The sequence below is a fragment of the Rattus norvegicus genome, chromosome 5 (genome assembly GCF_036323735.1).
Source record: "Rattus norvegicus strain BN/NHsdMcwi chromosome 5, GRCr8, whole genome shotgun sequence".
Classification (NCBI taxonomy): domain Eukaryota; kingdom Metazoa; phylum Chordata; class Mammalia; order Rodentia; family Muridae; genus Rattus; species Rattus norvegicus.
The window spans coordinates 89067416-89088724 of record NC_086023.1 but is presented as its reverse complement, the minus strand read 5'-3'; the positions used below and the strand labels follow the sequence as shown (position 1 = coordinate 89088724).

The 21309-nt window shown below is 37.1% G+C and overlaps 1 protein-coding gene across 1 annotated transcript in view; it reads left to right on the top strand.

The window, feature by feature from the left end:
- Megf9 (multiple EGF-like-domains 9) overlaps positions 1-21309 on the top strand; it is a 112053-nt gene that overhangs the window by 32007 nt on the left and 58737 nt on the right. The gene's annotated exons all lie outside the window — the stretch shown is intronic.

Below are 21309 nucleotides of genomic sequence, written 5' to 3'. Positions count from 1 at the left end.
AAATAAAAGGAAGAAGAATTTTCTGGGATCCTACTTTCAGAGTTTCAGAGATTTTAGTCCATGATCAATTGGACCTGTGCTGAGACAAAATATGGTCATAAGAATATGAGGCAAAGGAGGCAAAGAGGCCTGGGTCAAGACCATATTGCCATTTTGGCCCCAACTCTGGAATATTCTATGACCCTCCCCCAATAGTACCATCGAGTGATTCATCAGTAGATAAACTCATTGATTATGTCAGCACTCTAAGCACATAATTATGTGAGTGGATCCATCTGCTTAGGATCAAACCTTCAATACCTGTGCCTTATTTATATCCACATCCAAACCATAATACTGAGTTAGAGATTACACTAATAGTTGTATGAACTAGTTTGTTGACAAGGTTCTGGTCCAGGAAAGTTAAAATATGTTGTTACCCAGATAGGTATGACCTTCAGTGGGTAACCTTACTTAGAAATAGAAATAAATCTTATAGAGATTTAAGTAGGGAAACTGTCTGGAATAAGTTCATTAGAATGTTTCTGCATATCTCAAAACATAGATGTAAACAATTACTACTTACTAATGCTTGATAGAAGATATAATGGGAAAAGATCAGTTTTTACCACTGCTGATAATGACTAAGTAGTTTTGAAGTAATCTCCACAAGATTTATATGACACTTAATGTAATTTTAATAATAAAAATTTACTGGGCAATAAAAATTCTGAATAAATTAATTGAAAAGTGAACCAGTACTTACAATTAGGAAGTTTGAATATTACAAAATCTACTCATTCTTGGTATATTAATTTTTAGGGTAAATGAAATTGTTAGAAAAATTACCAAAGAATTTTTTGGGAGGAATGTGTTAACAGTTTAGAAATATAAATAATTATGAAGGATTAAAGGCAAATGTGGAGAAGAACAAATTAATAGAATGTTATAAAACTGTAGCTAATAAAACCATTTTATGCTTTCATATAAATAGATCAACATAAGTTTAAAAAAGAAAAAAAATATATATAGTGTGTATATGTGTATGTATAGTTTCCTGTGGATGTGTGTGGAAATGTGTGCACATGGGTGGAAGCCAGAGTCATCCTTGGGTGTCATTCTTCAGGTGTCATTTACCTTGTTTACTCAATGGGGGCATGTGTCTTGCCCTCATTATGGGAATGGGGGGTAAAGGGTGGTGTATCACATCATCATGTGTCTACCCACTCCCACCACCCTCACCTGCCAAGACAGCAATGCCTATGGGTCATTAAAGGGTGCTGAGATTGTTTTATTGTATATGAGTAACCACTTATACAGTGGAGCACATTACCTTAGATTGGATAGTGAGCACTCATACTACCAATGTCTCTATGTAGAATAAGCACATCAAAAAAATTACATGCTACACTCTCCATGTCTCCCTTAATAAAATATATGCCATCGCCTCCTGATTTTTATGTGTTTTTTGATGATTGAACTCAGATCCCCATGTTTGCATGGTAGGCACTCCTCCATGTAAATATGTTAGGATTTTAGAGTTCTTTGTATATATGTGCAATAAATATGATTTACAAATATCTTGTCCAGTCTGTGACTTGTGACTTGAAATTTCAGTTCTGAGACATCTCTGAAAAAGTTCATTTTGTTTTATTTTAGTAAAGTCTAGTTTGTATGCCCTTCTTTTGTGGATTTTATTTCTGTTGTTATATTTAAAAGCTCTTCCTATAATACAATGATTTGTCTAACCCAATCAAATTTTTCTGTTTTCTTCTAATATGGTTTTATTTCCATACTGTATATTTATGATAATGGTTCTTTTGATAAAACTTTTGTGTAAGTATGAAGTTAGATCGAGTTTGTCTTCTTCTTGCAGAAACTTGTGATGGTATTAACTGTCAGGTTGACAGACTCTAGGATCATCTGGAAGATGGGCCCCTGAACATACTTGTGGGAAAATTTTCTCACTGAGTTATTTGAAACCGGAAGACCCACATTGAATGTAGGCAGTACAACTTCATGGGCTGCACCCTGAAATAAATGGAAAGGATGGAGCTGAGCAGCAAGCATGCATTCACTGCTCTCTCCAAACTGTGGATAGGTGATGTGAATAGGTGCTTCAGGCTCCTGCTGTGCCTGCCCAAGAGTAATTGCCTACAACTGTGAGATAAAACAAACCCTATCTCCTTTAGGATGCTTGTATCAGATTATTTTATTACAGTATCTAGAAAGAAAACTAAGAGTCACTGCAACTCTTTAAAATTATTTTAATGGAAAAAAACTAGCCTTTTTTACATATGATTGGCTTTTCTCATTGTCAAAAAATTGGTTGATTAGCTGTGAAGGAGCAGATAAGGAGGGATTGAGGTGTGGCACGCCACAGGTGTGGAGGTCAGAGGCCAGTTTGTGGAAGTCAGCTTTCTTCTTCAGTAGGTCCTGAGATAGAAGTCAAGTTGCCAGGGTTTTTCTCTCCAGCCATTAATACCTGTTCTCCACTGATAAAACAGTACCCTGATAGCTGCTGTTTTACAGGAAGTCTTAAAACCCCCTTTTATGCGTTCTGCACTTTTCTTCTTTGCTCTTTTGTTTTTCATGCTCATTTTATTTTAAAACCTAATTGTGAATATTTTTTCCAAAAAATTATTCTGGGTCTTTAATTAAGATTCATTGACTCTGTAGATATAATTATTACAGTATTTGTCTCCAATTGTTTAAGTCTTCTTTTGTTTCTTTCACAGGTGTTTTGTAGCTTTAAGTCTAAAGGCTATGAACATTGTATTTAGTTCATACCTAATATTACATATTAGGTGTTATTCTTAAGAGTTTCTTAAAATTTAATTCTAATTGTTTATAACAAGGGAATAAAATTGTTTTCTAATATGAAAATATTTTTTAGGATTTATATTTAGATATGTGTGTATCTGTGTGAGGGTATATCTCTGTGGGTTCTGTGAAGACCAGGAAAGGACAGTGTATTCCTTGGAGCTAGAGTTATAGACAGTTGTAAGCCACATAATGTGGGTGCTAGGACCCATGTTTGGGTCTAGTGGAAGTTCAGTAAGTGCTCTTAACTGTTGAGTCACTTCTCCAGTCTACCTGATTTTGAATCACTGTTGACTTTGGATTGTGCACTCTTTACTGATGTCTTTGTGAGTAGTAGTAATGTTTGTTTCCCAGGGTGGCCCTACATTTGTGGGCTCAGGTGATTCTCCAGAGTAGCTGAGACAATATGCACGTGATACTATGTCCAGCATAGGATCAATGATAGAAAAGAGTTTGGTTTCTGGTATTGAATTATCTCTTGATATTATGGATAGTCTCTGGCTTGATGATTTTGACTTTATGATGGTGTGAAAGCAGTATGCATCCATAAGAAACTGTATTTTAGATTTTTAATGTTGACCTTTTTCTGAGTGAACAATATGTATTTTGACTTTCTTATGATGTGAGGCAGTGGCAGTCAAAGGTAAAGGTAAGCAGTGGCCTCACAATGGCCTCCACAGTTGCTAAGCTGGTGTTTGTGAGGTTGAATATATGTTGACGTAATATTTTTAAGTTTAAGTATAAACTCATTGTCAATTTAGGAGCATACATACTTTGTAATATGTTTTTCTGATTTAGAATTATTAAAGTTATAAGTTGTTATTTCCCATACCTTAAAATATTATTTGGAAGCAACTTTATTTATACATAAAAATTTAAAAATGCTCTTACTGAGTACCCTCCTTTTGTTTAAGATATTATTGAATTTTACAATGTTCTCTACAAGGTTCCTTATGTCATCATAGTTCCAATACAGGATCTCACATTGGATTCATGTATTCATTCTTCTTAGACAGCCCTAATAAGGAATAGTTCTATCTGAGATTGTTTTTATCATTTATGACCTGGATACTTCAAATAATACTAATCGCTAATTTTGTCCAGTATTTGAGTTTGAGTTTGTGTGTATGCATTTGTGTACACAAGTGGTGTGTGGGTGTGTGTATGCATGAGAGAGAATGTGTGTGTGTGTGTGTATGCACACGTGCATGTGCATGTGCATGTGTGTGTGTGTGTGTGTGTGTGTGTGTGTGTAGACCAGAGGATTATTAAGCACCTTCCTCAGTCTTTATGGGCACAGCCTGTGTATCTATCCTAGTTGTCAAAATAACTGTCACTCAATTTTATTCCATTCTTATTTTCAATCATTACCCTAGCTAAATAATAAATTTTCTATTGTTTTTACTTTCATACTGGGGATTGAACCTAGTGCCAGCTAGGTAAGTGTTCCTGTTCCTGTGCTATATCTCCAGGCTCTGTTTTTTTTTTTTTTCTTAAGTTGAATAATTGAATTGGATAATTCAATTGGATAATTGAAGCCATGGACAAAAGGCTATTGATATTATTCTTTAAGCCTAGGTACCTTCTGTCCTATGGCCAGCTCTTCTGAATATATACAGCATTAGCATCTGTTTCCTTGAATGGAGGCAGAAAGCTACACATATTTCTCCCAGGTTCTTGAAAGGCATTCACGACCTATTGAGTTTACTCAATCTGGATTCCCCTTCTACATTTTCTAGTCTTGTAAGAACAAACTGTACCAGCCTTGCTTTTGCCAGAAGAGCTCCTGGTAAGCAGAGAAAAGAATCTCTAGACTTATCCTGCTGACTCAGCTGCCAAGTTCCCCCACGCACTTGCTGAGCTCCCTTCTGATGCCAAAGTCCACATCTTGCTGTTTTCTGTCATCCTCCCATATTAGTTAGAATTTTACTGAAGCAAAAGCTCTCCCTTCAAACTATTTTTTAGAACTTATTATTTATTTAGATCATTGTGGCCCTGTGACATTTAGTTGTTTTTAAACTGTTAGCTCTTTCAAATCTCTTTTTATATGTTTGGATTTTGGAGTAAAGACACAATAAACCAGTAAATAAATAAAATGTAGTAAGGACAGAGAAAACTTTTTGTAATTGCACAGTATAACTGTACTTAACCATACCTAATCCTTAACTTCAAAAGTTTAAATGGTAATTCTCTAGAAATAGAAAGTCTAAGATGGCCTCGGATGTTTGATGTCCCACTGGGAATGGGTGGATAGCCAGCTTTTTTTTTTTTTTCCTTTTTTTTTTAAATTTTTATTTCTGTTCATTGGTTGGATGCACATATCTGCATCTGATTCAGCTGCTTGGTGTGTCTTTTGGAGAACAGTCATGGTAGGTCCGTTTTTGTGAATGGTCCAAAACTTCAGTGATGGTGTCAAGTCTTGGGGCATCCCCTTGAGCTGGAACCCACTTTGGGCCTGTAGCTAGACCTTCTTTTTTTCAAGCTCCTCTCCACTTCCATCGCTGAATTTCTTAAAGACAGGAAGAATTATGGGTCAGAGTTTTCACTGTAGAATAGCAACCCCATCCCTCACCTGATACCCTATCTTTCTGCTGGAGGTGGATTCAAGAAGTTCCCTCTCCCAACTATAAACCCTTTCGTCTACCCCCCTCCCCCCTTTGGATCTTGAGAGTCTCTTACTTCCCAGGTCACTGGTACTTTCTAGAGGATCCTCCCAACCTGTTTCCTCCCAAGGTCACCTGTTTCAATTCTTTCTGCTGGCCCTCAGGGCTTCAGTCCTTTACCCCCACCCAATACCAGAACATGTTCCCCTCTCCCCTGACCTCCAAACCCTTTCCCTCCCCTGGCCCACCCCCTCCCCCATTATATTGCTTTCTTCTCCCTCCCAAGTGGAACTGAAGCATCCTAGCTTGGGCCCTTCAGCTTGTTGACCGTTTATGAGTTCTGTGGACGGTATCTTGGGTATTTTGTACTTTTTTTCTTTTTGGCTAATATCCACTTATTTGTGAAAACATACCATGCATGTCCTTTTGGGTCTGAGTTACCTACTCAGTTCCATCCATCTGCCTGTAAAACTCAGGATATCCTTGTATCTTAATAGCTGAGTAATATTCCATTTTGTAAATGAACTGCATTTTCTGTATCCATTCTTCTGTCGTGGGAAATCTGGTTGTTTCCAACTTCTGGGGATAACCAGCTTTTTAATCAGTCAAATTTCCTTAATTGTCTTTAAGTTAGATTTATTCATTTTACTTTATGTGTGAATTTTTTTTCCTTAGTGTGTGTATATGCACTATGTGTGTCTTTGGTCAAAAGAGGACATCAGATCCTTAGAAACTAAGGTTAGGAATGGTTGTAAAATACTATGTGGAGGCTGAGAATTGATCTTTGCTCCTCTATCAGAGTAACATTTGCTCTTAACTGTTGATCTATCTTTCTAGTCCCCTGTTTGTAGAATTTCTTATTGGATAGTTGTTTAGCTCAGGTAACTGGGCTAACTTAATCCGTCTTAAGTTAATGAAGCAGAAGATGTAAGATGCTGCAAGACCAGGTCTAAAACTGTCCCCTCACTTATGCTACATTTAGAAGGCCAGTTAGGGGTTTCAAATAGACTCTGTCTTTTGATGAGTAATTACAACAACATCACAGTGCAAAAGAGGTGTGGACACAGGAAAAATTCATTGGGAATCATTATTACAAGGATTTACAATGATAGGGACACAAGGAAAGGATAGGAATTTATATAGTAAGTTCTCAGTAAATAGTCAAAGTATTGTTGGAAGGAGCGGGTGGGAGAATGTAGGTTAGTGATGGTGCTCGTACCTAACCTGTGAGTTCTGGGTTCATTACCCGTACCCACAGCCACACCCACAAAATAAGAGATAACGAAAGATTGAAGAGATATATAGCTGAGGAGGAAGACTCATATTTGCACCAGTATTTTTTTTTTGAGAGAGCAGTTTCAGCAGTTCAGAGATTATGGAACATTAAAGAATCCGTGGTGACATAAGGAAGGGGAGGGGGGAGGGGGATGTTTGCCCAGATACCGGGAAAGGGAATAACACTTGAAATGTATATAAGAAATACTCAAGTTAATAAAAAAAAATGAAATGTAAAAAAAATATAGATGGCTCTGAGAGGAGAAAGAAACACAATTGTGTTCACAATGAAACACAACTGTCTGTGAGACTCATCCAACAGAATCTAGAAAACAAATAAGAGCTAATAATAAGCTTAGGAAACAGGCAGGATACAGTATTCGGCTGTGGACAATGAGAAAGCAAACTAAAGGGCTGGGTGTACAGCTCAATGGTTGAGTGCTTGCCTCATATGTCCAGGGCCCTAGGTTCCATCCCCAGCACTGCAAAAATAAAAGCAAACTAAGATCATTTATAATGTTATCAAGAATATAAAATACTTGGGATAAGCTTCCAAGAAGTGTGTAAAAACTATATATTGAAAAATGCTATACTATAACCAAAACAAGAGAAATTCAAAGTGATCTGAATGTATGAAGGGCAGAATTACATTGCTGAATCAGATTTACTATTTTTTTATGACTTTTATTCTCTTGAGGTCAATAAATATGTTCAGAGCAAACCTAATTATAATTCTAGCTACATTTTAAAAGTATTTTTGTAGCAGTTCTAGAGACTTGCAATGTCTGCTTTTAAGATTTTGATGTGGCTGCAAAAACCACACATTTACACTTTTTGTAAAAACATTTATATTTCCTTTGATAATGAATAGTGATCTGGGAAGGTATAAGTCAAATAAACCCTTTCCTCCCCCCCCCCAAAAAAAAAAAAAAAAAAAAAAGAATCCGTGGTGAAGAAAGGGAACCAAATCAGTATTTTAGTTTGAGAAATTTTATTTGGAAGATAAATGGTTTTTATCTGGGCCAGGAGATTAAAGAAAATATATTTTATGTTCCTAGAGTACATATTTAAAGGTAGAATCTATGAAAAGGTATTATAGGAGGCAGTGAAGAGAGGGCAGAATCCTGGAAAGAGCTGGGAAAGGGTGTGATAAAGAGCACAGTTGAGAAACCAGCTAGTTCATCTTGAAGGACCTGGGCAGTCTGAAACTGCAGAGACAGGTAAGTAGACAATCAGAGGAAGAGAAATAGTCTGTGTGCATGACACTGAAAATGAGAGTATTTGCATTTCATAACAGTATTTTTAGACTTTCTAGGATTACTATGTAAGTCATTTTCTCAGTTATAAAGCAGGGTTTTTATAATCCAAAGGCAGTACATGTAATCACAGATAATATGACCTTTTATTTACTTATTTTTAATGATGCATGCTGATGCTCAGGGCACATACATAAACACACATGCATGCATACACACACACACAGAGAGAGAGAGAGAGAGACAGAGACACAGAGACACAGAGACACAGAGAGCACAAAAAGCTAGTCAGTGATCCCTAAAGTATGATTTTAAGTGGTTATGTGGTTATGTGGTTATGGCTTTTTAAAATAATATTTGTTAATTTCTCTGGTCCTGGTTAGTTATATGATTTATTTCTTTTTTGTAGCATCAGATTTCATACTCACAATCCCCATGTCTCAAGATTGCAGTGGATAACGGAGATCATTTGTGTTATTTCTAAGATTATATCTGATACATGTAGCACATACTCAATGACTGGTGATATCATTTTCATTATTGATAGTAAAGGCTAGCTGTTAGCCTTTTAGAGCTTGTCATCTTGTCCCATTAATTAGATGAATTATTGTTGAACTGTAGAATTCTGGCACTGAGCCAGAGGTAAGACACACTAATAACATAATCTTGCCTATGAAACAGCAAAATTTCTACAAAAAGTTCACTCCTTTATTCACAAATGTCTACAATAAAATAAATGTTTTACTATAAAAATGTGTTGTTGGGAAGTTTTGTGGCTACATCCTTATCTTTAAAAGGAAATCTTGGAGCATTTATTTACAAATGATGGCTTTTAAACTTTTACATTTCTGTGACACCTGTTTTAACTCAAGAAACTCATCAGCTTTAACATTGTTTGCCAGAATTTAAAATATTTATGACCCTACCCTAGCATAACATAAACATGAAATGTAATTTGAGTATCAGTTCTATGTTAAAGTAAGACACTTTATTTTAAAAAATCTGGTAATTGTTACTTTTCCTTAGAATGAAGACTTTCCAAGATTTATTTTTTCTAAATATTGAAAAATGAAACAGTCTTATTAAAAAGTGCAGTTTGGAGCACAGAATAACTTTAAGAAATCAGGCCTCTGGTCAAAATATAAACTTTCCGGTTTACATAGGAAAAAAAATGGCCACCTTACTAAAAGCAATTTCCATTCAATCATTTCCAGATTCAATGCAGTTCCCATCAAAATTCCAACATAATTCTTTACAGACCTTGAAAGAGCAATTCTTACTTTCAAATGGAAAAATCAAAAACTCAGGAGAGCAAACACAATTCTGTACAATATAAAAATTTCTGGATATATCACCATCCCTGAACTCAAGCTTTATTACAGAGCAATAGTGATTAAAAAATGCATGATATTAGCATAAAAAGAGACAGGTTGGTCAATGGAATAGAATCCTATGTACACTTAATTTTTGACAAAGAGGTCAAAACCATACAATGGAAAAAAGCAACTTCAAGAAATGGTGCTGGTCTAACTGGATTTCTTCATGTAGAAGAATACAAGTAGATACATATTTATCACCCTGTACAAAACTCAAGTCCAAGTGCATCAAAGACTTTAACATAAAACCACATACACTAAATCTCAGAAGAGAAAGTGGGGAATAGCCTTGAATTCATACATACAGGAGTCAAGTTCCTGAACAGAATACCAATGACTCTGGCACTAAGAGCAACAATTAATAAATGGGACCTCATAGAACTGAAAAGCTTCGGTATGGCAAAGGACACTGCCACCAATAGAACAAAACAGCAGCTTATAGAAAGGGAAAAAATTGGCAGATCTTCCTGGTTGCTGCCACCACAGAGAGCTCGTGGGCAGCACCCCGCGAGCAAACTTGAGCCTTGGAACCACAGGTAAGACCAACTTTTCTGCTGCAAGTGACCTGCCTGGTGAACTCAAGACACAGGCCCACAGGAACAGCTGAAGACCTGTAGAGAGGAAAAACTACTCGCCCGAAAGCAGAACACTCTGTCCCCATAACGGGCTGAAAGAAAACAGGAAAACAGGTCTACAGCACTCCTGACACACAGGCTTATAGGACAGTCTAGCCACTGTCAGAAATAGCAGAACAAAGTAACACTAGAGATAATCTGATGGCGAAAGGCAAACGCAGGAACCCAAGCAACAGAAACCGAGACTACATGGCACCATCGGAGCCCAATTCTCCCATCAAAACAAACATGGAATATCTAAACACACCAGAAAAGCAAGATCTGGCTTCAAAATCATATTTGATCATGATACTGGAGGACTTCAAGAAAGACGTGAAGAACTCCCTTAGAGAAACACAGGAAAACATTAATAAACAAGTAGAAGCCTCAGAGAGGAATTGCAAAAATACCTGAAAGAATTCCAGGAAAACATAAATAAACAAGTAGAAGCCCATAGAGAGGAGACACAAAACTCCCTGAAAGAATTCCAGGAAAACACAATCAAACAGTTGAAGGAATTAAAAATGGAAATAGAAGCAATCAAGAAAGAACACATGGAAACAACCCTGGATATAGAAAACCAAAAGAAGAGACAAGGAGCTGTAGATACGAGCTTCACCAACAGAATACAAGAGATGGAAGAGAGAATCTCAGGAGCAGAAGATTCCATAGAAATCATTGACTCAACTGTCAAAGATAATGTAAAGCGGAAAAAGCTACTGGTCCAAAACATACAGGAAATCCAGGACTCAATGAGAAGATCAAACCTAAGGATAATAGGTATAGAAGAGAGTGAAGACTCCCAGCTCAAAAGGACCAGTAAATATCTTCAACAAAATCATAGAAGAAAACTTCCCTAACCTAAAAAAAAGAGATACCCATAGGCATACAAGAAGCCTACAGAACTCCAAATAGATTGGACCAGAAAAGAAACACCTCCCGTCACATAATAGTCAAAACACCAAACGCACAAAATAAAGAAAGAATATTAAAAGCAGTAAGGGAAAAAGGTCAAGTAACATATAAAGGCAGACCTATCAGAATCACACCAGACTTTTCGCCAGAAACTATGAAGGCCAGAATATCCTGGACTGATGTCATACAGACCCTAAGAGAACACAAATGCCAGCCCAGGTTACTGTATCCTGCAAAACTCTCAATTAACATGGATGGAGAAACCAAGATATTCCATGACAAAACCAAATTTACACAATATCTTTCTACAAATCCAGCACTACATAGGATAATAAATGGTAAAGCCTAACATAAGGAGGCAAGCTATACCCTAGAAGAAGCAAGAAACTAATCGTCTTGGCAACAAAACAAAGAGAAGAAAAGCACACAAACATAACCTCACATCCAAACATGAATATAACAGGAAGCAATAATCACTATTCCTTAATATCTCTCAACATCAATGGCCTCAACTCCCCAATAAAAAGACATAGATTAACAAACTGGATAAGCAACGAGGACCCTGCATTCTGCTGCCTACAGGAAACACACCTCAGAGACAAAGACAGACACTACCTCAGAGTGAAAGGCTGGAAAACAACTTTCCAAGCAAATGGTCGGAAAAAGCAAGCTGGAGTAGTGATTCTAATATCAAATAAGATCAATTTTCAACTAAAAGTCATCAAAAAAGATAAGGAAGGACACTTCATATTCATCAAAGGAAAAATCCACCAAGATGACCTCTCAATCCTAAATATCTATGCCCCAAATACAAGGGCACCTACATACGTAAAAGAAACCTTACTAAAGCTCAAAACACACATTGCTCCTCACACAATAATAGTAGGAGATTTCAACACCCCACTCTCATCAATGGACAGATCATGGAAACAGAAATTAAACAGAGATGTAGACAGATTAAGAGAAGTCATGGGCCAAATGGACTTAACAGATATTTATAGAACATTCTATCCTAAAGCAAAAGGATATACCTTCTTCTCAGCTCCTCATGGTACTTTCTCCAGAATTGACGATATAGTTGTACAAAAAAAGGGTCTCAACAGGTACAGAAAGAGAAATAACCCCATGCGTGCTATCGGACCACCACGGCCTAAAACTGGTCTTCAATAACAATAAGGGAAGAATGCCCACATATACGTGGAAATTGAACAATGCTCTACTCAATGATAACCTGGTCAAGGAAGAAATAAAGAAAGAAATTAAAAACTTTGTAAAATTTAATGAAAATGAAGGTACAACATACCCAAACTTATGGGACACAATGAAAGTTGTGCTAAAGGGAAAACACATAGCACTGAGTGCCTGCAGAAAGAAACAGGAAAGAGCATATGTCAGCAGCTTGACAGCACACCTAAAAGATCTAGAACAAAAAGAAGCAAATACACCCAGGAGGAGTAGAAGGCAGGAAATAATCAAACTCAGAGCTGAAATCAACCAAGTAGAAACAAAAAGGACCATAGAAAGAATCAACAGAACCAAAAGTTGGTTCTTTGAGAAAATCAACAAGATAGATAAACCCTTAGCCAGACTAAGGAGAGGACACAGAGAGTGTGTCCAAATTAACAAAATCAGAAATGAAAAGGGAGAGATAACTAGAGATTCAGAGGAAATTCAAAAAATCATCAGATCTTACTATAAAAGCCTATATTCAACAAAACTTGAAAATCTGCAGGAAATGGACAATTTCCTAGACAGATACCAGGTACCGAAGTTAAATCAGGAACAGATAAACCAGTTAAACAACCCCATAACTCCTAAGGAAATAGAAGCAGTCATTAAAGGTCTCCCAACCAAAAAGAGCACAGGTCCAGAGGGGTTTAGTGCAGAATTCTATCAGACCTTGATAGAAGACCTCATACCAATATTATCCAAACTATTCCACAAAATTGAAACAGATGGAGCACTACCGAATTCCTTCTTTGAAGCCACAATTACTCTTGTACCTAAACCACACAAAGACCCAACAAAGAAAGAGAACTTCAGACCAATTTCCCTTATGAATATCGACGCAAAAATACTCAATAAAAGTCTGGCAAACCGAATCCAAGAGCACATCAAAACAATCATCCACCATGATCAAGTAGGCTTCATCCCAGGCATGCAGGGATGGTTTAATATACGGAAAACCATCAATGTGATCCATTATATGAACAAACTGAAAGAACAAAACCACATGATCATTTCATTAGATGCTGAGAAAGCATTTGACAAAATTCAACACCCCTTCATGATAAAAGTCCTGGAAAGAATAGGAATTCAAGCCCCATACCTAAACATAGTAAAAGCCATATACAGCAAACCAGTTGCTAACATTAAACTAAATGGAGAGAAACTTGAAGCAATCCCACTAAAATCAGGGACTAGACAAGGCTGCCCACTCTCTCCCTACGTATTCAATATAGTTCTTAAAGTTCTAGGCAGAGCAATCAGACAACAAAAGGAGGTCAAGGGGATACAGATCAGAAAAGAAGAAGTCAAACTATCAATATTTGCAGATGATATGATAGTATATTTAAGTGATCCCAAAAGTTCCACAAGAGAACTACTAAAGCTGATAAACAACTTCAGCAAAGTGGCTGGGTATAAAATTAACTCAAATAAATCAGTAGCCTTCCTCTACACAAAAGAGAAACAAGCCAAGAAAGAAATTAGGGAAACAACACCCTTCATAATAGACCCAAATAATATAAAGTACCTCGGTGTGACTTTAACCAAGCAAGTAAAAGATTTGTACAATAAGAACTTCAAGACACTGAAGAAAGAAATTGAAGAAGACCTCAGAAGATGGAAAGATCTCCCATGCTCATGGATTGGCAGGATTAATATAGTAAAAATAGCCATTTTACCAAAAGCGATCTACAGATTCAATGCAATCCCCATCAAAATACCAATACAATTCTTCAAAGAGTTAGACAGAACAATTTGCAAATTTATCTGGAATAACAAAAAACCCAGGATAGCTAAAACTATCCTCAACAATAAAAGGACTTCGGGGGGATCACTATCCCTGAACTCAAGCAGTATTACAGAGCAATAGTGATAAAAACTGCATGGTATTGGTACAGAGACAGACAGATAGACCAATGGAATAGAATTGAAGACCCAGAAATGAACCCACACACCTATGGTCACTCGATTTTTGACAAAGGAGCCAAAACCATCCAATGGAAAAAAGATAACATTTTCAGCAAATGGTGCTGGTTCAACTGGAGGTCAACATGTAGAAGAATGCAGATCAATCCATGCTTATCACCCTGTACAAAGCTTAAGTCCAGGTAGATCAAGGACCTCCACATCAAACCAGACACACTCACACTAATAGAAGAAAAACTAGGGAAGCATCTGGAACACATGGGCACTGGAAAAAATTTCCTGAACAAAACACCAATGGCTTATGCTCTAAGATCAAGAATTAACAAATGGGATCTCATAAAACTGCAAAGCTTCTGTAAGGCAAAGGACACTGTGGTTAGGACAAAACGGCAACCAACAGATAGGGAAAAGATCTTTACCAATCCTACAACAGATAGAGGCCTTATATCCAAAATATACAAAGAACTCAAGAAGTTAGACCGCAGGGAGACAAGTAACCCTATTAAAAAAATGGGCTTCAGAGCTAAACAAACAATTCACAGCTGAGGAATGCCTAATGGCTGAGAAACACCTAAAGAAATGTTCAACATCTTTAGTCATAAGGGAAATGCAAATCAAAACAACCCTGAGATTTCACCTCATGCCAGTGAGAATGGCTAAGATCAAAAACTCAGGTGACAGCAGATGCTGGCAAGGATGCGGAGAAAGAGGAACACTCCTCCATTGTTGTTGGGATTGCAGACTGGTACAACCATTCTGGAAATCAGTCTGGAGCTTCCTCAGAAAATTGGACATTGAACTGCCTGAGGATCCAGCTATACCTCTCTTGGGCATATACCCAAAAGATGCCCCAACATATAAAAAAGACACATGCTCCACTATGTTCATCGCAGCCTTATTTATAATAGCCAGAAGCTGGAATGAACCCAGATGCCCTTCAACAGAAGAATGGATACAGAAAATGTGGTACATCTACACAATGGAATATTACTCAGCTATCAAAAACAATGACTTTATGAAATTCGTTGGCAAATGGTTGGAACTGGAAAATATCATCCTGAGTGAGCTAACTCAATCACAGAAAGACATACATGGTATGCACTCATTGATAAGTGGCTATTAGCCCAAATGCTTGAATTACCCTAGATGCCTAGAACAAATGAAACTCAAGACAGATGATCAAAATGTGAATGCTTCACTCCTTCTTTAAAAGTGGAATAAGAATACCCTTGGCAGGGAATAGAGAGGCAAAGATTAAAACAGAGACTAAAAGGAACACCCATTCAGAGCCTGCCCCACATGTGGCCCATACATATACAGCCACCGAATTAGACAAGATGGATGAAGCAAAGAAGTGCAGGCCGACAGGAGCCGGATGTAGATCGCTCCTGAGAGACACAGCCAGAATACAGCAAACACAGAGGCGTATGCCAGCAGCAAACCACTGAGCTGAGAATAGAACCCCCATTGAAGGAATCAGAGAAAGAACTGGAAGAGCTTGAAGGGGCTCGAGACCCCATATGTACAAGAATGCCAAGCAACCAGAGCTTCCAGGGACTAAGCCACTACCTAAAGACTATACATGGACTGACCCTGGACTCTGACCTCATAGGTAGCAATGAATATCCTAGTAAGAGCACCAGTGGAAGGGGAAGCCCTGGGTCCTGCTAAGACTGAACCCCCAGTGAACTAGACTGTTTGGGGGAGGGCGGCAATGGGGGGAGGGTTGGGAGGGGAACACCCATAAGGAAGGGGAAGGGGGAGGCGGATGTTTGCCCGGAAACCGGGAAAGGGAATAACACTGGAAATGTATATAAGAAATACTCAAGTTAATAAAAAAAAAATAAAAAAATAAAGAGCTACTAAAGTGGGTTTATTAAAAAGAAAAAAAGGGAAAAAATTTTACCATCCCTACAGCCAACAGAGGACTAATATCCACATACATTAAGAAGTTAAGCTATTAAACAACAAGAAACCAAATAACTCAATTTAAAAATCGGGTAAAAATCTAGATAGAGAATTCTTAATAGTGGAATCTTTACTGGCCAAGAAGCACTTTAAAATAAAAGGAAATGTTCAATATCCTTAGTCGTCAGAGAAATGCAAATCAAAATGACTCTAAGATTCTATGTTATACCTGTCAGAATGACTAAGGTCAAAAACACAAAAGACAACTAGTTCATGGGGGCAAGGATGTGGAGCAAGGGGGTACACTCCTCCTTTGCTGGTGTGAGTGGAAACTTGTACTTTGGAAATCAATTTGGAAGATTCTGAGAAAACTGGAAATAGTTCTATCTCAAGACCCACTCCTGGCCATATATCCAAAAGATGTTTCACTATACCACAGGGACACCTGTTCAACTGTGTTCGTAGCATCTTCATTTGAAACTGGAAATAACCTAGATATCCCTCACCTGTAGAATAGATAAAGAAAATGTGGTACATTATTCAGTGGAATACTACTCAGCTATTAAAAACAAGAACATCATGGAATTTGCAGGCAAATGTGTAGAACTAGAAAACATAATCCTGAGTAAGATTACCATACCCAGAAACACACACACGTGGTTTATGTACTCACTTATAAGTATATATTAATCATGAAGTGAAGGCTAACCATAGTACAATCCACAGACCCAAAGAAGCTAAGTAACAAGGGTCCCAAGGGATGATGCTTGAATCTCACTCATAAGGGGAAATAAAATAGAGATCAGAGGTAGATGGAGTGAGGGAACTGGATGGGACAGGGGTAGAGAGGGGAGATGGGATTTAGATGTAGTGTGGGGAGATAGAGCTGGGAAAAGAAAGTGGAAATTGGTTGTGGGGGGTGTTTCTCTAAAAGGAGCCAGAGATCTGTGACAGGGTGGTTCCTGGGAATCTATGGAAGTGACCCTACCTGAAACTCCTAGCAGTGATATGGAGCCTGAAGTGGCCACCTCTCGTAGGCAGTAGAAGGAGAAGGACACCAAACCCTCCCCCTAAATCTTTGACCAAAAATTTGTCCTGTCTACAAGACAGGTAAAGATGAAGCAGAGATTGAGGGAATGGCCAACTAATGACTGCCCCAACTTGAGACCCATTCTTTGTGAGAGAACCAACCCCTGACACTAATAATGATAGTCTGCTATGCTTGTAGACAGGCGCCTAGCAAAAATGTTTTCTGAGAGGCTTCATCCAACAGCTGATGGAAACAGATGCAGAGACCCATAGCCAAACATTGGATGGAGCTTAGGGAGTCTTGTGGAAGAATCGGGAAAAAAATTGAGGGAGCTAGAGAGATCAGAGTCATCACAAGAAAACCTACGGAATCAACTAATTTGGGTCCATGGGGAGCTTACAGAGACTAAACCACCACCGAAGAGCATGAATCCATTGTACCTTGGTCCCCCACACATGTTGCAGATATACAACTTAATATTTGTGTGGATCCTCTAACAATTGGAGGGGAGGCTGTTTCTCATTTTTTGCCTACATTTGGATCCCTTTCAGTTAGCTGGACTGCTTTGACTGGCTTCAGTGGGATAGGATGTGCCTAGTCCTGCTGGGACCGGACATTCCAGAGTGGTTGATACCTATGGGGGAGCCTAGCCTTCTCTGAGAAGAAATGGGGAGAGGAGTCTGATGTTGGGCCTTGGAGGAGAGGAGAGAGGGAGGTGGTGATCAGAATGTAAACTGAATAAATAAATTAATGGAAAAAGAATAGCTTGATGTACAGGTGTTGAATGTAGTATCCTTTGATTTTGTCAGTCTTCTTCCTCTCTCCTTCAGTTTGAGAAACCAAAGAAATGGTTACTGTAGGCTTCTTGGAAAATGGTAACATTGTATGTTGGACACACTATGTATACACATCAAGTTATTATACTTAAAATAATTTTCCTAGCCTGTGTATGAACTTTTAAAAAATCTCAAAAGGAAATAAATATATGAAAAGTGGGAGAGGAATCCTGTTGCTCTTCATCTCTCACCGTATCCTCTCTTATAGCCATTATAATCCAAAACTTAAGCTTTTGTTAGTTCAAGTACATTTCTTGGTATCTATGTTTGAAGGAAATGCTTACTTTATGACCATTATTTTGTTATTATCAATTTAACATTTCCTTTCCCAGAAATTTACATAGTAAATAGACTAAGGACAACTTTTCATTTCTTTATTTAAATCTTTGATTTACTATAGTTCTTTTTCTTCTATAAAGTGTTAACCCACTGTTCTATGAAGTTACTTGAACCTTTAAACATCAATGGTAATTCTAAGGTTTTTAACATTCAGAAAGGACTTTAAAAGGAAGCATATGAAGAGGGCACACATTGACACATTGACTATGTCTCACTAAGTTGCCTAGTTTGGCCTCAGACTCATGATTCTCCTGCTTCAACATGTAAAACAGCTTTGGTTATTGGCATGTGGTACCACTCCTAGCTGAGCAAAGATATAGATGATAAAAATTAAATGGAGAGAAAAAATACAAATATGTAGAAGTCCCCTAAAAGATCAGTTATATATTCATGAGGCTAATGACCTCCCAGAATAGGTATTTGCATGTAAAGAAGAGTTGTGGTACCTGCAAGACTGAATCCCCGCCCCCCAAAAATAAATAAAAGCCAAGGAAGTTCATCTCTTGATCTTTGGTAAAGGGACACTTGAGGAAATGTGCTGTTGGGTATAGATTCAGTGACACTTTCACATAAGGATTTTTCCATAAATTCACGTTCTCAGAGGAACTACTACCTTTCTCTGAGCCTTTATACTCTTTTTTTTTTCAAACACTTTAATCAGTTTGGTACCAGATTTTAGGTTTTTAATTTTTCAGGGTACAAATCACTATATTACCATGCTCTTCAGAAACTAGACAACAATAAGATTACCTAGTATAGCAGTCTGTCTGTGAGAATTTGCATTACTTTTTCTAGTTATGTCTCTATAGAGTTTTTTCCCTAAAACTTGAAAGTTTTGCAAGCTACTTACTTGATAAATAGTATTCCACATTCAGTTCTCAGAAACTGAAGGAGCTTTTGGCATTTCCACACTCTCCATGATTAGCTTCTGTTCCTTCATTTCCACAGTGTCTGCCCTGGTGACTCACCATTAGTCATGTTATTAATGTATTGCTTTGTATAGCTCTGCTGTCTGTGATTCTACTTCATTAAAAGTCAGTACTTTGATTGTTGCCTTGGGCACCCAAAAGTTCTTCATATTATGTTTAATAACTAAAATTGCATTTTTTCATTTCATAAAATTTTCCACTAAAGTGATTGCACTATTTCTGTATTGACTCCTATCTACATGAATGTCTAGAATTATGAAAGGTCTGAGAATTTCCTTACAAGTTAAAAAACTACCTTGACATAATATAATGGCTGCTCACAGTGTTTTGTATTTATTGTAGTTGCTCACATCTCATTTAGTATGGGCCATTTTATTTGAGGACTGTCATTGTGATAGAGCTCAAAATCTGACCTATAATTTAAAAGATGCATATACCCTCTCACATTTGCTCTATCTTCCTTTCCTTCATTATTTTGGGAAGATTATCGTGATATTGCATCATTGCTTTTCCCTGTCATTGTATTGGTCTTTTTTTTTGCTTAAATATCTTAATGACTCTGTTACTATTAGGATAACCTAATACCACAGTACCAAAGTATCTATTCAAATCTGGGTGGTATCATTTCTTATTCTTGAAAAATCTGTCTTAAATTCTTCTACTTGCATCACTATATCATAGACTTATATATGAATACTGCATGTAACCCACTATACACAGGATATTGTAACATTTTGTTTTCTATATATTGATTTTGTTTTCTATATATTGTTTATAAATGATCTCATCCATATTGCATATTGAAGTTGCGGCCTATAAATTTACCACCTGAATGACACTTGTGGTGTTTTGTGTGGTATCACTACTCTAACATTCACTACTATAGTACTGTACACCCCATTCTGGGACTATGACACAAATGCCATCACTCCACACTGTTTACAGATAAAAACAGGAGAGCAAGGGAGAGTAAGTGAGTTCTTAGGCAGGATTTTAAATGTTAGCTGACTGTTTCTATGGTCTCTTTGATTTATTGCCTCTTTAAACTACTCTTGTATTAGGGTTACAGGGAGTACGTTATATTTTCTTTCACAATGTTGACATGAATTTTACCTATTTCTTGAATTTCGGCCTAGCAGAGGTCTTGCCATGATAAGTTTGCAAACCACTGAATTCATTATATACAAAAAGATTATTCAAATAACAAAGTTGTGTGTGTGTGTGTGTGTGTGTGTGTGGTGTGTATGTGTGTGTGTGTGTGTGTGTGTGTGTGTGTGTGTGTGTGTGTTTACTGAGGCTTACATCCAGGTAGGAAAATGTTTTACTGAGTTATAACCCCAAGCCAAAAGTAAGAATTCCAAATTTTAGGTAAAGCTGATTCTGTTCCTTAGTCTTGGTACTAAAAAATGTTTGAACTCTCCATTAAATTTTATAGTTCACTACACATGCTTGAAATATCAAAAAAAGGAAACAAATTATCTACTAGTATATTCATTACATCTATAGATAAAAAGGAAATGGAAGGAAAGAACTGATACCAAGGCTTAGAAACTGAGAATACATGGGAAGTTGCCAAATGTGAATTTTGTGGAATCTTTTGTTTTTACTTGTGCAGATACACTGTTTTTAAATTGTATTTGTTTCTCTAAAGTACAAAATTAAACACCTTTATAACTTTCTATGTAAGACTCTGGATTTCCTGCTATTTGATAATTTTTTAAAATAATTTAGATTAATATTAAGATTACATTCCCAAATTAAAATTTTAATGACTATGCTACTTTATTTAGTGCCTTAACTACTAACAAATACAATTTTTATCCTGGTTTATCCCTATTTGGGAATGAAAGAAGCTGATCTGTAGAATATACACAAAATTTTATTATTTTCTCCTACAGTTCATTTAAAGAACATCTTTTGTACAAACTTACAAAGTCTTCTGTTAAAACTGGGTTAAATTCTGCTAAAAAATACTTTCCCTTTGCTAAAACCTCCTAAATGAGTGTTTGCATTCAAAGGTTAAAGCTGGGAGCTTCTAAATCATTTTCATCCAAAGAACTGTTTGAAATCTACTTAAGAAAACATTTAGGTTCTAAATAACCATATTTAGAAAAGATAGTTGAGTTGAGATTGGTTTCTGTCAGGATAAACTGGCCCTTCCTTCTCTGGGCTTATTTCTCACTTTCCTCCCCTTATAGTTTAGTTCTCCATTTCTTCCTTGATGGAACACTGAACGTCTGATTGCAGCTGCGACCCAGTTTTATACGACCTTG